At 50.3% G+C, this 19,624-nt stretch overlaps 1 protein-coding gene across 2 annotated transcripts in view; it reads left to right on the forward strand.

Annotated features, from left to right (window-relative positions):
• Positions 1-19,624, forward strand: part of TSPAN9 (tetraspanin 9) — a 203,152-nt gene that overhangs the window by 3,533 nt on the left and 179,995 nt on the right. The window contains exon 2 of one of the 2 annotated variants that reach the window (XM_032159328.2): positions 1,759-1,825. The exons of the other annotated variant lie outside the window; for it this stretch is intronic. The gene's annotated coding sequence lies outside the window, so the exon portion shown is untranslated. The remainder of the gene's footprint in view (positions 1-1,758; positions 1,826-19,624) is intronic. 2 annotated transcript variants of the gene reach the window in all.

Consider the following 19,624-nt stretch of genomic DNA (forward strand, 5'->3'; position numbering starts at 1 on the left):
GATTGCTTGAGTTCAGGAGTTCGAGGCTTCAGTGAGCCGTAATTGTGTCACTGCACTCCAGGCTGAGTGACAGAGCAAGAATTCTGTCTCTTAAAAGAAAAAAAGTCTGTGCTAAGTTCTGATGCTGCAAAAATTAAAAAGATAAACGTCCTTATCTTCATGGGGCTTATAAGCCAGTAAAGAGTTGAGAAACGGGTTCAAAAGATGACAATTCAAAGGACAAGGCGAATGGCTTCTAAGAGCAGAATGTTATGTGGGTTGAAACAGTTCAGTCACCTTGATTGAGGAGCACCATTTCATGCAGCAGGTGGTGGTGGACACGAACCGCTCCCCCCCACACCCAGAGGAGCTTGCATTTCAATGGTAGGAGGAAGGATCAGCCTGGGGCTAGGCGCTGAGAAAGTTGAATGGTGCTTGTGAATGGTGCAGGTGGGCCAGGTGTGGCATGTGTGCAGGGAAGCCATGGAGGAGAGATTGGGCAGGTAGATAACAGCTGTATTGTGGGTGGCTTTCAAATCACCAGCCAAGAACTTTATCTGTCCATTCATTCTTCCAAGAGAACTTGAGTGCCCACCATGTGCCAGCATTAAACTGGTGCTATGGAGATAGCCATCAACCTTGAGAGGCCCTGGGAAGTTTGCAGGTTTTGAGCAAGGGTAAGAGAAGCAGGGCTGGGCTTAAGGAGGGTGAATCTGAGGTCTGTGAAGAGGGGACGTCATGGCAGGGAGAGCGGCTGAGCACTTGTGAGGAATGGTGAGGAGGCAATGAACCTGAGACATTTTGGAAGTAGGATCAGGATCATTTGTAACTTGATTGGATGGGGAGGTGAGGAAAGGATGAAGGTGAAGGGGAATTGAAGCTGATTCTGTGCTGGGTGATTGTGAAAATGCAATGCCATTTGCTGTTTCCAGTAGGTATTGTTTCGTCAACTAGATTGCAAGCCCCTTCAGGGCATGGATTCTAACTCCCTCTGATGTTCTCCTTGACCCTGAATTCACTGCTGTGAGGCACAGAACAGAGTAGGCACAGTGGGCCCCTCACGATCTCAAGAAATGAATCTTGCACTTTCTAGCATCCCAAATTTGTATCCACAGCAATATTTGTTCATGGGCCTGGCTTTCTCTGGAGTCATGTTTCTGCAGAGTCAAATGTTTCCTGTATATATCCTCACACCCCAAGTTAACTGCCCTTTCAGTTTCTGCTGCAGTTTTATTTCTCACTTGATGGCTATTTTCCACCAAGTTTTTATTGCGCCATAAGAGTAACTTTGAATGTGGTAGAGATGAAAACAACAAGGTGGCCCGTTCCTTTATATTGACCTCATAGCATATGCGATGCAAACACATCTCAGTAAGTTTACACACTTTTACATATCTTGAAACTTTGGGTCACTGTGAGTGGCCAAAACTGTAATATTAAATCCTTGGATGACAAAGGTCTACCCCAGGGATGACAAATATATGGCGGGGATTCTGTTACTTCTGTAACTGCCCATGGCAGACATCACTAATCAATTGCAGCTGTCTTTTCTGCTGGGCCAGGGCTTGGGTTCTGCTCATAATGCCTTGGGTACCCACCACCAACTGAATGGCATTAGCACACTGCCTTCCTGTTTGCCATTTCTGGCCTTCTCCATTTGTTGAGTGAGCAGTTTCTTGGTAGGGGACTGCTGCCCCAAAGAGTGGTCCTTGATGGACAGAATTCACCCTAGAGTGGCTTCTTACCAAAGTGATGACCTAATTTTTTGCCTTCCTGCAGGAATATCCTGGAACCTTCTTTTATTTGTCAGCAGCCAAGGTGTTTGCAGGAAGTTCAGAGAGAACAGGTCAGTGTTGGTCCGGGTCCATCGTGGGGCAGGGCCTCTGAACGTTTGTGTGTTATAAACTCCATCTGAAGTCAAGGTCCTTCTTGCCCTTTAACTGTGGGTTGGGCAGGATAGAAGAGGATGCTGACATTTTCTAGTTGTCCTGCCCTGACTCCTGGCTTTGATTTTCTAAGCTCCTTAAATTGGGCTTTGGGGGCCAGGCAAGAATTATCTCCTCCCCACTATTTCTGATTGGTGGCTGATGGTACTCTTAGATTCTTTCTTGGCCACCCCATTTGTGTGGAGGAAGCCTAGGGAGAGGCCTGTAACTTCCTGCTTCCTGTCTCCTCCCAGCAGGCTTGGGAGCCAGGGTGGAGGGGCCTCCCACAACAGGCCAGAAGAGCAGATGCAGGAGTCCTGGCCAATCCTCAGTGTCTCCATCTTGGTCTGCCCACCGCCCTCCACCAGGACCCTTATGGGGCCCTCTTCTCTGCTCCTCCAGGCTCCTGGGGGTCTTGCTGATGGTTTGTTCATTGTTCCTAGCACTTGTGCATCGAGGCCTCCGCTGTGCCAGACTACAGACCAGGCAGCCAGACAATGGGGGTGGACGGTGCTGATTCAGGTTCCCTTGGGGTGCTGTTTACTGGCCTGGGCCTTTTTATGTTTAATTTATGTGTGTTTTCTCCTGCAGCTTCTCCCTGTTGGGTGATTTGTAAAATCTTACCTTCCCTGAACCCGGTGGTGTAGTTGGTGGAGCAGGGAGAGGGGGCGGAATGGTGCTGGCTGGTGGCTCGTCTTGCCAAACATTCTCTTGTCTGTGAGTTCCAGCAGGGATTATTTGGTTCCCCAAGAGTGGCCAGGAACCTCTTAATGTCCTGCCATGCCTTGTACGTTATATTAGGATGCCAGTATTCATATTTGTCATCATCATCAGACTCAGTTTTAGACCCTTTACAAATGTCCACAACCAATTTAACTTAATCAGATGAAGTTATAATTTAAATCTTATTTAACTTTCACAAAGGCCCCATGGGGTAGCTGTCAAGTCCCCCTCCTTTACCAGTGGCAGCAGGTAAGGCCCACATAGTGTTAGCCGGAGCAGGGGCTCCAGCCCAGATGCTATGACTCTGCAGCGCCTGCCTTTTCTAATGCAGACCTGCGGCTGTTCTTAACTGACTCAGGGAATCCGCTCCAGGTCCCTCCCTGAGCCTGCTTGCGGCAGGAATGCCTGAGCTCCCATTTTAAGTCCTCCTCCCGCCTCCCTGGGGCCCAGATGGGTGTCTGCTTTCATTCTCGCAGCTCTGGGATTTGAGGCACCGCATATCACTGGATGGTGCAGTGCAGCCAGGCACATGGGCTTGGGTGGAGGAAAATTAGTTTGGTGAAGATCAGGCAGCAGCCATCCAGGTGCAGTGGCTCACGCCTGGAATCCCTGCACTTTGGGAGGCTGAGGCAGGAGTTCAAGACTAGACTGGGCAATATAGAAAAACTTTGTCCCTATTAAAAAAAAAAACAAAAAAAACCCGGGCGGCAGAGAGGGAAGGACTTAAGGACAAGGGAATGACCATCCTGCTGTGCGGCATGTCCCCCACATCCTGTGGGGCCTGTTCCTGGTGGGCCCTGACAGACAGAACTTGGTGAAGGGCTCCCCAGGAGGCCTGTATGGCCGTGGGGAGACACAGATAGCCCCTGACATCACCAGCCGTGTCTATCCAGATGACTGTCTTTCTTCTGTGCGTCTGCGTTGAAACCCAAGTGAGGGAGACATGAGCGAAGGCCTCGGCAGACAGGACGTTGATCCTCTCTGATGGCTGTGGCTCCAGGGGGCTTTGGTTTTGCCATTTCTTGTCATGCTCTGGAGCCGTGCTCTGGGATGTTGACCAGCTCTGGGGTGGGAGGTTCTTGTCCTGGCTCCTGCTCCTACCTCTAACTGCTGTGCGAACTTGGGCAAGTTGATTGCCTTCTTCAGGCCATTTTCCTCACCTACAAAGCGGCAGGTTGGGTGACGCACTGCCAAGGTTCTTTCTGGCCCTGCTGGAGGTGGTTTCTGAGGTGGGATGAGTTGGTCTGCCTGGGTTTTGGCTTCCAGTCGTGGGCCTGCCTTCTGCCTCTGACTGGTGCCTTCTCGGCCTCTGACCTGGAGGTGAATGTAGGAGGAAAGAGTGAAGTTAATGAGTAAACTGGAGATGCTGACTTCTGATAGGAGCCGGACTGGGGGTGGAGGTTGTTTGCAGAGATGGTCCCCTGCCCCGTGAGTGGCGAGCGGCGGGATCCTACTACCTGACTTCTGTCCTGTGCTGACGGCTCTGCTGTTGATTTGGTTCTAACTCTTCTGCGTGCCCCTGCCTGAGGCAGTGGGGAGTGAGCCTCCATTGTTGGACCCCAGCCCTGCACGTTAATCACTTCAACTTCAGTCATAGCCACAGCATAACGAAATGAGAATATCTGCCTGGAGCAGGTTAGCTTCCAAACTCTCTCCTTGCTCTCAAACCAAAAGCATAACCAGAATTTTAGCCTGACCCAGGAGGGTGCTCTTCAGAATGGGAAGGAGACAGAAGAACCCCTTTACTGGCATCTGGAGTTGGGAGCATGATCCTCTCTGCATTTCAGCCCAATACTTTGGAGCCAAATGTAGATTTTTTTTTGGCCTATTGTTTAGTATTATCTGTGCTTTGATTTACCACACCCCTTCCGCCCTCTGTTTTCTCTCAGGCTCCCTTGCAGTGGATGGCTGGAAATTGATGATACTTGGAATATTCACTCACTTTCTGAGAGTCTTGTGACCATTTCTACTCTCAATGATCATCATTTTTAAAACATCTGATCTTGTGATAGGAACAGGAAAGGATGGGGTAGAGAGCAGTCCAGGGGGTCTGAAGAGTCAGGAAGCTCAGTAAGTGCCCCCTGAAATCCCCCCACCTGCTGGGGAGGCTCTGCTGTTATTGCAGGAAGGCTGGAGGGTCTTGTGGCCTTTGGGGTACAGGATCTTGGTGAGGCCTTGGCCTTGGCCTTAGTAGCTTAGGGTTGCTGCTAACTCTTACAGCACGTTTGTGCAAATTTGAAAAATGGCCCTTCTTCAGGTTACAAGCAAAAATTAAAGTGACTATGTTATTGTGCAGCCAGAACAAAGTCCAGCTGTGTCTGAGGCAACCCCCTTGAGCCCTCGTGGGCAGTGACCCTGGCTGTGCGCACACTTGCGGGCACACTGCCTCCAGTCATGGGGTGCACATGTTGCTGGGAACACTCACAGTCTGGTCCCTCCCCTTGCAATGTGGGGAATGTGTCAGGTTCAGGGTCAGGGAGAGGGCCTCTGAGGACAGTGAACAGGTGAGGGAAGTGAGCTGGGGGGGGAGGGATTCTCAGAGCAAGATTGAAACAGGGTGCAGCCATGCACATGCGTGGGTGTTAGTGACTGTGCGCACACTTGCCTTACATGTGTGCTGGGTGTGCTTGCATGGGTCTCTGTGGGAGGGCACTCTGCATTGTTTTGGCACTTAGTGGAGGGGCCCATGGGTGCACTCTCAATAGATGAGTATAGGCCAGACTCAGTCGCTCAAATCTGTAGGCCCAGCACTTTCAGAGGCCAAGGCGGGAGCACTGCTTGAGACTAGCCTGGACAACATAGTGAGACCTCGTCTCTAATAAGAATAGAAAAAACATTAGTCAGGTGTGGTAGTTAGTGTGTGCCTGTAGTCCCAGCTACTCGGGAGGCTGAGGCAGGAGGATTGCTTGAGCCCAGAAAGTTGAGGCTGTAGTGAGCCATGATTGTACCACTGCACTCCCAGCTAGGTGACAGAGTGAGACCGTGTCTCAAGGAAAAAAAGGGGCTGGGCATAGTGACTCACACCTGTAATCCCAGCGCTTTGGGAAGCCAAGGTAGGCGAATCATGAGGTCGAGAGTTCGAGATCAGCCTGGCCAACATGGTGAAACCCCATCTCTACTAAAAATACAAAAATTAGCCGGGCTTGGTGGTGCACACCTGTAATACCAGATACTCGAGAGGCTGAGGCAGGAGAATTGCTTGAACCTGGGAGGCGGAGGTTGCAGTGAGCCAAGATCAGCCACTGCACTCCAGCCTGGGCAATAGAGCAAGACTCCATCTCGGAAAAAAAAAAAAAATGTCAGTATATACCTGTGATGTGAGTGCCTTCCCCTTAGAGGGCAGGGTGAAACCTGGACACAGTACCTGGGAACTCTGCTGACAGCCTCTCCCCTGGCCACCTGCCAGTGTGGAGACTGAGGCTTGGGGGCCCGAAGCTCTCTGACAAGCCCTGGGGGTGGCAGTGCCAGGGACAGTAGGAGCAGATCCTGCCTCAGCAAGTCCCCAGCCCCCTCTCAGGGCCAGGCTCTACGGGAGGGCTCACGGGGGCAGGGTGCCCAGCTGAGTTTGAATGAACTGTGTCTTTCCGGTGTGTGAACATGCAGAATGATGTGTTTTGTTTTAGAGAAAATTGAGGTAGAGGTCTGGGCTTGCAATTTTCCACTTGTTTTAATCCTGGGAGATTCTAAACAGCTTTGTTTAAAAACTGGACATACGGATTGCAAAGACCTGAGTGAGGAAGAGCCATTGGGTCCCCCAGGAAAGCAATTAGGTTTGAAGCCAGAGTTTGGATTTGTTCGACCATTTTGAGTGCTGTCTGCAGCATGTGGGACCTAGAGGCGCTTACATCATCACCCGTGGTGTGAGTCACTCCAAATTAGCAGCCATTGCAAATTGGCTTCCACTGACTTGCTGCTGGGGATGGGTCGGGTTGGGGGCGAAGCTCCAGGTCTGGCTGTCACCCGTCATCCAGGCTGTGGCCGGCAGAGAGGGGAGGGGGCTGGAACAACCTGTCTTGGCTCAGCCTGCCCCCACTGTTGGCCAGAGAAGCTGGAGCTGGTGGTGGCCTGTATCTGTGAAGGTCTCCTGGACAGAGCAGTTCGTGCCCGCAGTGCAGGGAGAACACTGGAGACCATGCAATTCAGGGCAGGGTTGATGGAACTTTTTCTCGGCATCCATTTGAGAAACTCAGAGGGGATCAGGCTGGGCCTTGAGGGAGGGCTGGGATTTAGGGAGGGAAGAGAAAGGTCTCTGAGGGGTTGTAGTGCCGGCCGCGAGCTTGGTTGGGGTGGGGACAGGTGTGGCCTGCAGGAGAGGGTGAGCTGTTCCCTCTGGGGCACCTGACATACTGCTCGGAGCAGCTCAGGCGTGGGAGGCTGGTGGTGGGAGCCAGTGTTGGTCTTTGAACAGTGGAATGGCAGGATGAAAAGGGACATTATAGGCCGGGTGTGGTGGCTCATGCCTGTAATCCCAGCACTTTGGGAGGCCGAGAGGCGGATCATGAAGTCAGGAGATGAGATCATCCTGGCTAGTACGGTGAAACCCCGTCTGTGCTAAAAATACAAAAAATTAGCCGGGCGTGGTGGCAGGTGCCTGTAGTCCCAGCTACTCGGGAGGCTGAGGCAGGAGAATGGCATGAACCTGGGAGGTGGAGCTTGCAGTGAGCTGAAATCCCGCCACTGCACTCCAGCCTGGGTGACAGAGCAAGACTCCATCTCAAAAAAATAAATAAATAAATAAAAGGGACATTATAGGAAAAATTAGATTGTAGCAGAATTCAAGGTGAATTTTTTTTTTTTTTTTTGAGACGAGTCTTGCTGTGTCCCCCAGGCTGGAGTGCAGTGGTGCGATCTCGGCTCACTGCAACCTCCGACTCCCTAGTTCAAGGGATTCTCCTGCCTCAGCCTCCCAAGTAGCTGGGATTACAGGCATGTGCCACCACGCCTGGCTAATTTTTGTATTTTAGTAGAGACAGGGTTTTACCATGTTGGCCAGGATGGTCTTGATCTCCTGACCTTGTGATCCGCCCGCCTCGGCCTCCCAAAGTGCTGGGATTACAGGTTTGAGCCAGTGCACCTGGTCTCAAGGTGAATTTTTTTTAAAAAAGCATCCTTTTGGCTGGGTGTGGTAGCTTACGCCTGTACTCCCAACACTCTGGGGGGCTGAGGTGGGATGATCAGTTGAGCTCAGGAGTTTGAGACCAGCCTGGGCAACACAGCAAGACCCTGACTCTACAAAAAATTAAAAAACGTAGCCAGGCATGCATAACTGTAGTCCTAGCCACTCAGGAGGCTGAAGTGGGAGGGTTGCCTGAGCATAGGAGTTTGAGGCTACAGTGAGCTGTGATCACACCGCTGTACTCTAGCCTGGGCAACAGAGTGAGATCTTGTCTCAAAATAAATAAATAAATAAATAAAATAAAAGCATCCTTTTTTTGTTGCAAAATAATAAAAACTCATTATAATATCCAAACATTACATAAATTATAGAAAAGGAAAATTTCCCCTAATCCTACCCATCAGAGATAATCACTGTTAATACTTTGGTTTGTATTATTTCCAGATATTTCTGGATAGACTAGCATCCAGCCGTCTACCTATTTATCTTCTCAATTTCCATAAATAGAATTGAATTCAACTTACTGTTTTGCCCGTTCTTTAGGCGTCTTTTCACATCAGTGCATTCAGAACAACCTTCTTCTTTTCCATAGTTGCACAGACTTGCTGAATGGATTTTCTTCCATTCATCACTGAGATCTTTTTTTTTTTTTGAGATGGAGTCTCACTCTGTTGCCCAGGCTGGAGTGCAGTGGCGTGATCTCGGCTCACTGCAAGCTCCGCCTCCCAGGTTCACGCCATTCTCCTGCCTCAGCCTCCTGAGTAGCTGGGACTACAGGCACCCACTACCATGCCCTGCTAATTTTTTTGTATTTTTAGTAGAGACGGGGTTTCACCATGTTAGCCAGGATGGTCTCGATCTCCTGACCTCGTGATCCGCCCACCTCAGCCTCCCAAAGTGCTGGGATTAAAGGCGTGAGCCACTGCGCCCGGCCACATCACTGAGCTCTATGCTGCGTAGACCAACCCAAAATATAGTGGATTAACACAAACACCATTTTCTTTGCTTCCAGTTCTATGGGTTAGCCTTTTGGGCTGGTCTCTGCAGTCTTGCCTGGGCTTATTAATGCGGTAGCAGTCAGCTGGTGGCTCTGCAGGCCCTGGACAGCCCAAGGAAGCTTCATCATATATCTGGTGGTTGGTGCTGGCTGTCAGCTGGGCTTCTCCCCCGCTACGTGGTTTCTCACTGTCAAGGAAACTAGCTTTTCAGATGAAAACAGTCTACAAGACCTCTTAATATCTAGGCTCTGAAGCCTCACACACACAATGTCTGTTGATTGCTGGTAAAAGCAAGTCATGGGACCAGCAGAACTCCGGGGGCGGGCAGACTCCACCTCTTGGTGGGAAGGCTGGCCATGGCACAAGGAAGGCATGTGTGTTCCAGGTGGGGAGGACACGGGCATGCGATCCCTCCCTGTGCCCAGAAGCATGAGGAATAGAGCCCACAGATAATGAGGAATACTGAAGAATAGACCCCACCGATCTTTGGAAGATAGTGCAAACCCCTTCTCCTCCCAGATCACTGTTCGTCCCCAGATGGGTCATCCAGGGAAACTGGCAAACACTTGATCTTCACGTTGAGTGTCCTTTAAAGTGGAGTCAGTGCGTTGTGTGCGTGCACGCGGCTAGCGCTGGCAGAGGCTTGGGCTTTGTAGTAGACAGTGTCTCCTGCCCTATGGCTCTAAGAGCTGTAGAAGTCAAACCTTCCTGCCCTCTGCAAGCTGCCAAGAGCTTGTCTTCTTGGTACTCCGTGCTAATTTTCATGGCATCTCTGAAAAACGTGTCAGTGAGCGACAGGTCTTAACAAAGCTAGTCCGGCCTTCCAGGCCCAGGCCTCTGCTGGAATTTTATTCATTCATTTGTCCAACCACTATGCTCCAGGCTACCTCCCCAGCCCCTCATAACCTCGGATATGAAATAAGAGGGCCCAGGCCTATATGATTCACAGCCTTCACTTTTCCTTCTCAGGCAACTCACAATGGACTTGACACTGTGACTTCCCACAAGGTGTTCGTTTTTATATTTAATTTTCCCATCACCTGCCTTAGTGACTGTTCCCTTCCTGTGAAATGTCACCAATGGCAGGGAGGCAGGAGGAGGCAGGGGAAGAGCCAGTGATGGGTCATTAATGAATCCCCAAACCCCAGCTTAGAGGATGCTGCAATGGAGCTGCTGGTGGAAAACTTCTCCCCAGCGCCAATCGTTCATCAAACTTACCTCTCCCTGGAGATCTGAGGCTGGACCTGATGAAATGCACTTTCCCGTGCAGCAGTGTTCTTTTGCTTGTCAACTGCTGGGTGGTTTTTGCATTCATCAAATAAGAACAAAGGCGGAGTGGGCTTTCGCGTTCGAAATCCCCTTGGTGTTTTATTGTCTCCCTGCTCCCCCTCAGCAGCTTTTAGTAAAGAAATGTTTTGTAGCTGAAGAGGTTCACTGTGAAAGCGTTCTGCACCCCCACAACTCAGCCTCTGGCCTGGCGTCTTCAACTGTGCTGTGGGAGAGGAGTTGCTGAAGACTTATGTTGGAGGAGGGAGTACGGCCTGGCACCGCAGCACCCTTGGGAGCTCCCCAGTGCCTCTGGGTGACTTGGGGGTGCCAGCATTGTGCTCCTGTTGCAGGGTTAATGAGCTGATCAGCTCACAGGTTTTGTATTAATCAGTGCTCAGTGTTGACAAAAACATGCAATGCTGACTCTGCAAACCTTTGAGAAATCTGGCATCACGGACAAGAAAAGAAACCTCAGTAAACTGCTTTTGGCCATAGAATTGGAAAAAACTGGATAGAGCTCCTCAGCCTGCTCCAGCTGAGGGCTTGCTAGCTTGAGGCCTGTAGCAGGTAAATTCCCCCGAAGCAGAGACCTGCAAGGCCTTCCCTGACTCCTTGCTTCTCTGCTCAGGTCCCCACTCCACCCCTCCGTTACTTGTTCTCCATGGCTGTGAGGATGGATTCAAACTCCCGCATGCTCAAGTCATACTGTCAGTGAATCAGTAAGTCGTTACTGTGCGCTTTGATTCCTCAAGGGTCTGAGGCATGTTTTGGCCCAGGTGCTCCGTGTGATAAGGGAGCTTTAGCCAAGTGTAAAGTTATGTCAGCCCCCAGCTCTTTCTGCTCATGGCCACAAATGCCTATTTCTGTTTTACCCAGTTCCCTCATAGTTCCTGAGGGCCCAGTCCTGCAGCACCTGTAACACCCAGGAGTGGGCTCTAAAGGCAGCAAGCCAAGTAGGAAGGGATAAGATTGCTATGGATACAGCCAGAGCCCCCTGAGAGGAGATGCCTGCCTTGACTCAGCAGGGAGCTCTCACTGCTGTATGATCACACCTAATTTGACATAAAAAATGATGCTACCCACTTTCATCATCCACCTTACCCACTGCGCATCCAAATGGGTCTCAGTTGTTTGGCACATTGGATGTCCCCGTAAGGATAAGGATGGTCCTTCCCTGAGGATGCTCCGTGGACTCCCTGGGCTCTGACGATTGTTCTTCAGGAGCACAGTAGCAACATCTTTGGAACCAGTGTGTGGCTTTCCCAGAGAGGCCGCAGTTGACTGGCTGAGAGGGAGTTAGAAATGAGTAGGCAGGCCTCCCTGCCACCATGCCCAGGGCTGGGGGAACTGGTGAGTGCTTCGAGCCTGCTCTTGGCCTGGACACTGCAGGCTGGGCCTCTTCCTGCGAGGAGCTCACATTCTGATGTTCAGATTGAACCTGGAACATGGAAAGCATTCAGAGTCCTGGAATTGACCTGAATCATATACATTATCTTCTCTGGGAATATTTCTGGGGCCGCTGGCCTTTGGGATGCTGACACTAATTGCAGGACACACTTAGGCCAAGGAGGGAAGCCACAGAATTGCCCCCAGTTCTGGGAGATGGGCTGGCAGTCTGGTTTCCTGGGCCCACCTTGCAGCTGGCTTTGATTGTGCTGTGCCCATCAGCCGAAGTAGATGGACTTGACCCTGTCTCTGGGGGCCGTGGGGGGGCAGTAGGGATCTTGAGTGTGAGCCCCCATCCTGATTCTGGGGCAAGGGAGAAGGTGAATTTGACCATAGGGAGAAAAGTGGAGAGGTAGGGTCTGGTCTCCAGCTCACCCATAAAAGCTGGTGAGTCTCTGAGTGCCCTCAGGGCAGTGGGGAGGGCATCAGCTGCAGTTCCTGATTCTGCTACAGAACGTGGATGGGGGCTGGGGGCTACCTCATGCCACCTCCAACCCAGCCACAGGTTTCTGTTGCAGGGAACAGAGGGCAGATCTAATGGATCCCGCATTAGAAGAGTGCCTGACACAGAGTAGGCCTTAACAGATATTTGTTGATGGGAGATAGGAAGGGGATAGTGAGTTACAGCTATGGAAAGAAACTCAGCTGGGCCAATCACAGTTTGAGGGATTGAGGGAAAGACCCCATCCTACCTTAAAATGCCTCTTCACTAGCTTGGCCAGCTGGTGGAACCCCTGCCATTAGATGTTTGTACTTTTGGAGGCTTTTTGGTTTTCAGGAGTCTTCTCTTGATTTGCTTTGTTTTATTGTTAATTTGTATTTATTTATTTATTTTTAGAGACAGGGTCTCACTCTGTCATGACGCTGGAGTGCAGTAGCGCAGTAGTAGCTCACTGCAGCCTCCAACTCCTGGGCTCAAGCAATCCTCCTGCCTCAGCCTCCTGAGTAGTTGGGGCCACAGGTGTGCAACACCGTGACTGACTAGTTATTATTTATTTGTAGAGATGGGGTCGCACTATGTTGCCCAGGCTGGTCTTGAACTCCTGGCCTTAAGGGATTCTTCTGCTTCTGCCTCCCAAAGTGTTGGGATTACAGGCATGAGTGAGCCACCACGCCCAGCCCAGGAGTCTTCTCTTAAAATGCCACAGCCTCTTGGAGAGGCATTCTGTTTCTAGCAGTGGCAGGAGATCAGTATGGCCTTTTGGAGATGAAATCTAAGAGGTAGGGTCAAGCCACCCCCAGATTCCTGCTTTCTTTGCACACCTTCCCAACATTGCCTCTAGAGGAGAAATTCCCAAACCTTTTCTTTGTGGAAACTGCGGCAGAGTAGAAGACTCTAGGGGCCTCCCCATGCCTCTCCAAGAAAATTATTGCCCAGCAGTCCTCATAGGCATTCATAGGATGATGGCGTGGCTTTAAAGAAACACCTAAGGGAGGCCAGGCGCGGTGGCTCACGCTTGTAATCCCAGCACTTTGGGAGGCCGAGGTGGGTGGATCACGAGGTCAGGAGATCGAGACCACGGTGAAACCCCGTCTCTACTAAAAATACAAAAAATTAGCCGGGCGTGGTGGCGGGCGCCTGTAGTCCCAGCTACTCGGAGAGGCTGAGGCAGGAGAATGGCGTGAACCCGGGAGGCGGAGCTTGCAGTGAGCAGAGATTGAGCCACTGCACTCCAGCCTGAGTGAGAGAGCGAGACTCTGTCTCCAAAAAAAGAAAAAAAAGAAACACCTAAAGGAATATCTGTTTTTTTGGGTGGTTGTTTTAAATCAATTATCTCGTTGTTGTTGTTGTTGTTTTTTTTTTGAGATGGAGTTTTGCTCTTGTTGCCCAGGCTAGAGTGCAGTGGTGCAATCTCGGCTCACCGCAACCTCTGCTCCTGGGTTCAAGCGATTCTCCTGCCTCAGCCTCCCGAGTAGCTGGGATAACAGGTGGCTGCCACTACTCCTGGCTAATTTTGTATTTTTAGCAGAGACGAGGTTTCTCCATGTTGGTCAGGCTGGTCTCAAACTCCTGACCTGAGGTGATCCGCCAGCCTCAGCCTCCCAAAGTACTGGGATTACAGCATGAGCCACCACGCCCGGCAAAAATCAATAATCTTTAATACATTCTTGATTCAAATCAGGAACTAAAATAGATACTGCCACATCCTAAACCCAGTGCTGTAGTGCACCGAGGTGTTTCGGAGACCTTGCAGCCACCTCTACCTCCCGATTCCCCACAACTCTAGGGTCTGCTCTGCCTGCTGGAGAACTGACTTACTGGCATGGGACTTCTGCAGCCTCACTGGCATTCTTAGAGGCAGGGGCATTTCTAACATCTCTCCTAAGTATCTCTTGTACATTGTCTCTTTATTCCTTCTGAAGAGCAGAGACCTTGATTTTCCATTCACTGGTGCTTTCCCTGTTTTCTCATTACCTGGCACCTGGTGGACACAGAAATATTTTTTGAATGAATGAATGAACACTGCACTTGTGATCTAAGAGATGTGTCCCTAATCTTGTCCATTTCCCCAGGACACTTGAACACTTGCTTCCTTTAAAACCACCCGTCTTTATATCGCGGGGGTTTCAAACATCTCAGGAGAGGCAGTGAGGATCTTTCTTTCTTTCTTTTTTTTTTGAGATGGAATCTCGTTCTGTCCCCCAGGCTGGAGTGCAGTGGCCCGATCTCGGCTCACTGCAAGCTCCGCCTCCCGGGTTCGCGCCATTGTCCTGCCTCAGCCTCTTGAGTAGCTACTCAAGAGTAGCCTGGGACTACAGGCGCCTGCCACCACGCTTGGCTAATTTTTTTTGTATTTTTAGTAGAGACGGGGTTTCACTGTGTTAGCCAGGATGGTCTCGATCTCCTGACCTCGTGATCTGCCCGCCTCGGCCTCCCAAAGTGCTGGGGATTACAAGCGTGAGCCACCACGCCCGGCCTGCAGAGGATCTTTCTTAAGTCAAGAGCTCCTTGTTAAAGTGTCCACGGCTCTGGGAGGGGAGTTATGCTGCCTTTCCCGAAAGAGGTGGCGACGACGTTGAGGGAAGAGACCACTGCTCAGAATTTCACGCTGAGGATACTGAGGCTGGCTTTCCTTGGGTGTCTGGGCAGTTCAGCAGAGGAGGCTGGAGCCAGGCTTTCTGGATTGTGACCCCGATTCTGTCGTTTCTCTCTGCCTCCCATGCCTGCTCCCGTCTGCGTCAGCTCGACCCAGGGTCACCTCAGAGCTCCCAGCGGGGTCTGTGGGCAGCTTTGGAGGAAAACATGCACCCCAAATGGCCAAATCCATGAGGACTTGAGAGAGGCACGTGTGTGGCTATTTTGGGTTTGGTGGGCTGAGCTCAGATCTCTCTGGCATTCCCGGCCACTGGCTTCTGAGAATTGACCAGAATGGAAGGATGATAAAAAGCGAGGCTCCAGGAGCAGCCCAAGAATTTGCTCATTCTTAACCTCTGAGAGGAGATGCTCACCCCGGAACCCACAAGGAGGATGGGGCTGAGGGAAGGGACTATGGCAGGGAGGGGGCAGGGGAAGAGAGGGAAAGTTCAAGACTATTTCCTCTTCCTCTTCTGTGACTTCCTGGAGGAGGGGTGGCAAGTACAGTGCTGGCCCAGGGCCAATCTGATAAGATAGCAGGAATTACAGCCCAGAGGAATGTCCCCCCCTCCATCCATGCCTCTGGGGGAGTTGCCTGGTAACAGCCATTGGCTGGGGTGGTGCATCAGCCTCTCTGCCTCTCTGAATGTCTCTTTCAATTTCTCTGTCCTTCTCCCACGTCAGGCTAGGGACATCTCTAGGGACAGCTCTTGGCCTCAAATGCTTGGGGAGTCCTCATCTCTTTCTCTCTTCCCAGAGTCAGGCAGAGAAGCCCCTTTCACTCAGTGCACGTGAGGGAGACGTGTGAGCACCTCCTCCGTGGAAGTTCAGGAGCTCAGTGATGCTGGGATCTGTCTGCCCATGAGGAGCTAGTGTGGACATGTGGAGACACACATGTGTAGATGTGCACCGATGCAGGACGTCGGCCAGAGCGGTGCAGAGTGCCAGAGTGCAGCCGAACGTGACAGGCAGAGCGGGTCAGTGGGAAGAGCTGCCCAGTAGGAGTCAGGGTCCCCAGCTGGCCTGGGGCAAGTCATGTCATTTCTTGGTGCCTCAGATTTTTCCATCTGTCAAGTGAGGGGTTTATGATCCCTGAAGTCCTTTCTGGCTTAAGAGTTACCTGATTCCAGGAGTCACAGGGGGAAGAATCTTAAAGATGGGTAGAATGTTTTCGTTGCCTCTGTCTTTGTTCCAAATGGAGGGTCCAAGGATGGACCCATCTCAGCTAGGTTGTTCCTATGAAGAGGGGGCAGGCTGAGGGCTCAGGTGTTAAAACTTGGATCCCAGACCTCGCTTCTGTTCTCTGGACCCTCCTGTTAGGAAAACTGCCAAATTTGCCTTTAGGTTCAGAAAATCAGTTGCACCTGTCTGAACAAGGTGGTTCATCCTTGGCGTGCAAGGGAGGGCTGAGTGACTGCCTGAGACCCACAGAGCCTGCTGGGGACTGACATCTGCTCCCATCCAGCCTCGTTCTCCACTTAGAGTCACTTTGTCCGTATTGTTTCTGTAATGCCAAATTACTTGGAGCTCTTTCTTCCTTTCCCAGTCATGAGGTTTCATTTTTCATTGTTCTCAGTGTGATCTACCTTGCTTGAAATGCTTCCAGATATGGCATTGCTTTCTCTCTCTCTCTTTTTTTTTGGGGGGGGGGGCTGGAGTCTCACTCTGTTGCCCAGCCTGGAATGCAGTGGAGTGATCCCGCCTCACTGCAACCTCAGCCTCCTGGGTTCAAGTGATTCTTGCTCCTCAACCTCCTGAGTAGCTGAGTGACTATGGGTGTGCGTCACCACGCCTGGCTAATTTTTGTGTTTTTAGTAAAGATGGGGTTTCACCATGTTGGCCAGGCTGGTCTCGAACTCCTGACCTCAGGTGATCCACCTGCCTTGGCCCTCCAAAGTGCTGGGATTACAGGTGTGAGCCATGGTGCCTGGCCTGTTGTATCCCTTAACTGCATTGTTTTAGCAAATTTGAAAATTTGCTCAGCTGTTGTTTAAGTATTTTTCCGTCTCCACTTCTCTCTCCTTTCTTTCTGGTACCCCAATTATATGGATATTTGACTGTTTGATATTGTCCTATAGATTGCTGATGTTGTTATTTTTTTCAGTATTTTTTCCTTCTGTGCTTCATTTTGAATAGTTTCTATTGCTATGTCTTCAAGTGCACTGATCTTCTGCAGTGGGTAATCTCATGTTCAATAATTTCCTCTGGTGTAGTTTTCACTTCTGACATTGTATTTCCCATCTCTAGACATTCCATTTGAGTGTTTGTTGTATCTTTGTCTTATCATGTTGATATTTTCCTCTGCATTCTTGAGCTTTGGAGCGTACTTATAATACTTGTTTTTTTCATCTTTATCTACTAGTTTCATCATCTCTGTCGTTTTTGGGTTTGTTCTATTGATTGGTTTTTCTATTTATGATTTTTCTTCTCCATATTTTTCTGCTTCTTTGAATGTCTACTAATTTTTAATTGGATGCCAGATCCTGTAAATTTAATGTTGATGGGTATTGGGTTTTGTTATATTTCCTTGAGTAGTATTGGGCTTTATTCTGGCATTCATTTAAATTACTTGGGCTCAGTTTCATACATTTGAGGTTTGCTGTTAAGCTTTGTTAGGGTAGACTCAGACCAGCCTTTAGTCTAGGGCTCATTTAGCCTCACTACTAAGGCAACACACTTCTGAGGATTCTACCGAATACCCTGTGTTTTTGAGGTCTGTCCACTCTTTTTTTTTTTTTTTTTTTTTTTTGAGATGGAGTCTTGCTCTGTCACCCAGGCTGGAATGCAGTGGTACAATCTCGGCTCACTGCAAGCTCCGCCTCCTAGGTTCACGCCATTCTTCTGCCTCAGCCTCCCGAGTTGCTGGGACTACAGGTGCCTGCCACCACGCCTGGCTCATTTTTAGTATTTTTAGTAGAGACGGGGTTTCACCGTGTTAGCCAGGATAGTCTCGATCTCCTGACCTCGTGATACGCCCGCCTCGGCCTCCCAAAGTGCTGGGATTACAGGCGTGAGCCACCGTGCCCAGCCAAGGTCTGTCCACTCTTGCTGGTGGGAATGTGAACTCTGTCTGACCCTGTGTGTGCTCCACAGATTGTTGGGCCTGTTACTTTCCAGTGGTTCTTTTCTCAGTCTTGTGGATTTCGCCCCACTGGTGTGCAGATCAGCCAGAGAGTCCAGGGTACTCTTCTGCAAGTCTCCCCGCACTCTCTGTGCTGTCCTCTCCTTTCTGGTATTCTGCCCTAACGATCTTAGCTGCATGAACTCTAATTCCTGTCTCCTCAACTTGGTGAGACCTCTGGACTCCATTCCTGTTGTCTGAACTGCTGCCTGGAAGCTGCCTACAGGAAGTAAGCTGGACAATCAAAGGACTTGCCTGTTTTGTTCCATTCTTCTGTCAGGGATTGTAGTCCTGTGTTACCTGTTGCCCAGTGTCTGAAGTAGTTTCGTGTGTTCTGTCCAATTTTTCAGTTGTTTTAGGTGGGACGGTAAGTCCAGACCCTGTGGCTTCACCAGGGCTGTCCCCAGGAGTCCTGCATTATTTTAAGACTCACCCCAGGCATCACCTCCTTTCCTGGTGTCATCTTTCTGCACTGGGGTGGGTGCCTCTAGGAAACACTCCCTACAAGAACCCATAAGCAGCATGTTCTTTTCCCCTTACTTAATTTATCTAGTTTTGTTGTTATCTCTCTAAGTTGGCTGTGTCTTTGAGTACAAAGATGATATGGCGTTTTTCTCATCATCCTTTGTACCTAGCTCAGTGCTAGGTGGCCAGTGTTTGTTGATTGAACAAGTAAATGAGAATAAATGGAAGACAATATAAGTGAACCATGCTTCATGGTTACTAAGAAGAACAGTACCATCCTGGATGTGGAACTTGGCTCCCAGGAGCTCAGATCACATCTGTAGCATTGGGTTTGCTTAATTCTGGTTGGGGCGTTGGCAAGTCTGAAGTCATCTGGAGGAGGGTGACTGGGAGAGTGGAAACGACACTCCATAGGAATTGGATGAAGGATTTGGGAATGTTCATTTTGTTGGGAAATTGTCTTTTATGGAGTGCTATTGGAGGGGGGCATAGTAACAGTTTTCCAACATGTGTAGGTTTGAGGACTGAACCTAGGACCCTTGGTGAAGGATTCTAGGCCATTAGATTTGGGTCTAGGTCCAGGAAGAACTTTCTAAAAATTGAACCATCCAGCAGATAAATGGGTACCTTGAAGATAGTGAGCTCCCTGTTGCTGCTGGGATTTAAGCCAAACCCATGTCTGTTGCTTAGGGATGCTGTGTTGGGAGTTGTAAAGTTAACCATGATGTTGCATGAGATGATCTCTTAGATGCCACTCCGCACAATTTTGGATCTTACTCCTCCTCTGAGCCCCATGATTCATCCTCTGGCAGCCTCCCATCCCCAGCCTACACACACATCCAGAAAACACACCTGGAATGTGCTCCTTACTACTGTTTTATGAAACAAGCACCCCCTATTTCCTGCCTAAAGTGGATTCTTCTCGGGCCTCGTGGACTGGCTGCTGCCACCCCGGGCGGTGTCTGTGCTCATCTCCATCCTTCTCACTTCGGCCTGACTGGCACCCCATTGATCTGGGCCAGCCCCTTCTGTCAGCACCTTGTCCCATTGTCTCCTGTGTCTGGAGACACAGTGCCTTTGAGACAGAGGATGGCTCTGATTAGCCCGTTGTTCTCCCTGCTCCCTGGTGGCTAGGAGGCTCCCAGCGAAGCCTGGTGGCCTTGCTGCAGCCATTCCAGTGCTCAGGAATATGGCTGTGAACGGATACTGTCACCCTTGACCTGTTCATCTGCTCCTTTCTCTGGGTCTCATGTCTCTTCCCTAGGGTCTTTCTTTTCCTCGAACTGGAAGCTCTTGAGGAGGTGTCACCCCACTGGATCGAGGATGGTTTGCTGCACATTGTAGAGGCTCCGTTAGTAGTGATGCTGGCAGAATTCTTGAGAAAATTTTTCACGCACCTGCTCTTTCCCCCTGCTTTTTTTTTTTTTTTGCATTGGGACCTCATTCTGTTGCCCAGGCTGGACTACAGTAGTATAATCATGACTCACTGCATCTTCTGCCTCCTGA

This window comes from Hylobates moloch, unplaced genomic scaffold (assembly GCF_009828535.3).
Source record: "Hylobates moloch isolate HMO894 unplaced genomic scaffold, HMol_V3 SCAFFOLD_8, whole genome shotgun sequence".
Lineage (NCBI taxonomy): Eukaryota > Metazoa > Chordata > Mammalia > Primates > Hylobatidae > Hylobates > Hylobates moloch.